The sequence below is a fragment of the Mustela nigripes genome, chromosome X (assembly GCF_022355385.1).
Source record: "Mustela nigripes isolate SB6536 chromosome X, MUSNIG.SB6536, whole genome shotgun sequence".
Taxonomy (NCBI): Eukaryota; Metazoa; Chordata; class Mammalia; order Carnivora; family Mustelidae; genus Mustela; species Mustela nigripes.
The window spans coordinates 29,378,054-29,381,546 of record NC_081575.1 but is presented as its reverse complement, the minus strand read 5'-3'; positions in this window follow the sequence as shown (position 1 = coordinate 29,381,546).

Here is a 3,493-nt window from a genome sequence, read left to right as displayed (position 1 = left end):
GCAAGAGGCAATTTTTTCATGGGCTCCACCCTGATTTTTTTTCATAATAGATTTTTTTTTCATAGTCAGAACGCATGTATATTTTATACGGTAATAGCCTCATAGTAAAATCTACCAATAGGAGAGCCACCTAGATGAAGGAACAGGTCTTTCATGCCACAAGGCTACTATTAAAACTGCTTGGTTAGCTTCTGATAAAGAAGAAATTATTAAAATGGCTTAAAATAAATCCTTTTCATTGCAAGCTTAATCAAGCATATGATGTTGCCCTAGGTTGCAAACTGTTTTATAGCACGAGGAAATGCGCCTGCTTCTCTCCATCTTCTTCAGATGATGAGAGCATTCCCCGGAAGCCTTTGGACCACTAGAAAAATGCCAGAGGGCGCTCTGTCTCTCACACATTCACTCTGGGTGTAGCCGCAGCGCTCCATCACTGCCTTATTTTGAAGATCAGTTTGACCAAATTACTGTAGAGCCTTCCTGATTCCAAATTTGAGAGATGTGGGCTGGAGGAGTCCTGTCCACATGGATACATGCACGTCAGGGCGTTCATGCGTGTTTGGAATGGTGGCCACACAAGTATTCCCAAAAGCACGCACGCACATGCATGGAAACGCCCCAGCCATCGTCCGTCCACTCTGGTTAGCACCACCCACCTTTCTGCTCGTAGGCTTGAGTAGAGTAAGAATAGAAGGGAGCTTCAGAATCCTTTAGAACCTCAAAGAGTCCAAACATCCCTAATTGAGGTTGGAGTTGTACTTTAGGTCAATGCCTGGTCCCCAGTGCCTATGCCACAAACAGCGGAATCGTCACCGAGGAGAGCCTGCTTGAGGGTCTGATTTCCCCCTCGAGGCTTGACTGGTTCCCCTTGTCAGCTGCTCATTTACAATTTATTATTTACTTATTTATTTGAGAGAGAGCATGCGCAGGTGGAGGGGCAGTGGGAGAAGTAGTCTCGATCCCAGGACCCTGAGATCATGATCTAAGCCGAAGTCAGTTGCCCAACCCACTGAGCCACCCAGGCGCTGAATGTTTTTAAGGCTTTTCATCCATATTCCCAAACTGTCCTCCAAAGTATTTTGTAGCAAAGGGTCTTCCCACCCTCAGCATGTCCAGCACGTGTGTGGATCCCCACAGTCTCTTGGCTTTGGCTTTGGCTTGTGCAGGAGATGTTTGTGCACTTAAGACACACCTGGTTACAGCCAGCGATGGGAGGGGCGAGCCGGGAAGCTCGGTGGGAGCTCAGCGGCCCAGTACACTGGGTGGGAACCACAGGTCGAGGAGGCAGAGGCTGAGAGCAGTCCCAGTAGGGAGAAAACACAGTGTCACCCTCCGCAAGAACCTTAGAAACCTCCAACTGCTTAGTTGTTTTCCCTGTTGTGTTCATCACTGTGCTGTGTAGCACACACCCCAAAGTCTTCTTTTTCCGTAGCTTTCAGAATTTCTGTAATGGTCACTTAGTCATGCCTAGTCTGTAGTAGGGACTTAAATACCTGCTGAATATAGGGCACTTTAAATCGTGTTTTTTTTTTTTTCTGCTTCCTGGATTAAAACATGACACTGTAAAAATTCTCCAACCTGCAGAGGCACATGAAGCAGCAAATTACCCTCTTCCCCTCAATTCTACTCTCCAGAGATAACAATTTAGGGGCTAAGATGCATTTCCCTGATTTTTTTTCTCCACGCATGCCTTTGTCGGTTTGAGAATGAAATACTCCATTTTTAAAAGCAAACTTTTCAATAATAAAAGAAAATATTTTTTTGTTAAGCGTTATAAGTTCCATTTAATAGTGCTCAAATACACTGCATTATCTTCAGTCCATCAAACCCAACAGTAGTGATGCTTGCATAACAAAACTCTCTTCAATTTATGTTACAATAACTACTTAGCTCTTATGAGCGAGGAATGGAAATTACAACTCGTATCTGATCACTAATGTGTGATGAAGAGCATCAAGTGAAGTCTATGAAGATGAATATAAAGAAATGGTTGTGGGCGCCTGGGTGGCTCAATGGGTTAAGTGCCTACCTTTGGCTCAGGTCATGATCCCAGGGTCCTGGGATCGAGTCCCGCCTAGGGCTCCCTGCTCAGGGGGAAGTCTGTTTCTCCCTCCCATTCCCCCCGCTTGTGTTCCTGCTCTCACTGTGTCTCTCTCTGTAAATAAATAAATAAAATCTTAAAAAAAAAAAAAAAGAAATGGTTGTGATTTCAAAGCACATTGCTTGGAAAATTAACAAAAACGTCCAAATACGAGAGGTATACATGCTTCCAGTGTATTCTTGATAGGAAAGTTCAGAAAAACATCTGTTTCTTACTACCAAAGGGAGGGTTTCTTTTTAAGATCAAAGTCTGTTTTTTCACAGAATTTCACACTTCCCTAATTTGAAGGCATAAACCAGCAACACAGAACAATAACGCATGCATCAATGAATACTCTAGGGAAATCTTGATATTCGAAAAGGCTAAATAATGCTTTTGTGAATTTTCAAATAAATTTAACAGAGGTTAATAGTCACCGAATGTTAAGGTTAGAGCGAGACTGGTCAGTGGGTAAACATCATTACCATATTTTATACAGTAAACTATTTATCGAAGGAAAACCCATACAGAAAAATTCACCACACATATTACTTTTTAATCAGGGGGAAAAGGGCAGGGGATGAGAGTGAGTGGCCTTAAGGCCACAGGACTGGGTTGGAGGATCAGTTGGTGGGTCTCACAGTTTGGATGTCTGGTTTACCTGCTAGAAATGGCGGTTGCTGGGGACGGCGGAATAGCGTTCAGTTGAGCTGTAACTGCCCTGTTTCCTTCCTCTAATTAATTACAGAGCTGAGTACATCCTTTCCCTGTATCCCCATCAAAAAATATCCATTAAACATCTAATTAGATGTGGCATTGTCACAGGCAGGGTGGGGGAGGGGGCATCCAACTGCTTGGTTCAGGTTTGAACTGGAGAGGATTTTTGTGTTCAGTAGTTTCTGGGAATCAATAGATCTGCTCCCAATTCAAACTGCCCCACAGAGCCTTTAAAAATGTTTACACTCCGTGACCCATTAATTCCACTTCTGGGAATCTGCACTAAGGAAGGAGAAGTCTGAACTGAGATTTATGTGCAAGAATGTCCATGGCAATGTTCTTTATAATAAGGGAAAAAATTGGAAAAAAAACCCTGAAATGCCCCCAAGTTAGTGATATGATTAACCAGATAACACAGCCATATGGTGCATATGTTATATAGCTATTAATATTGTGTTTTCCAATGTTAAGGGCATAGAAATATCCCCAGTAATGAGTGAAAAAGTGGGTTGTATATTTTGAACTCAATTTTGTTTAAAATTGCATATATCTGCAGAGAAAAGTGACCAGAAGGAAGGTCATGAAGATATTTACTGTAGTTAACTCTGGGGAGTGGAATTATAGATGACTACCTTCTTTTTTAGACTTTTCCGTGTTTTCCAAATATGTTCAGTGAGCATGTATTATCAACATGAG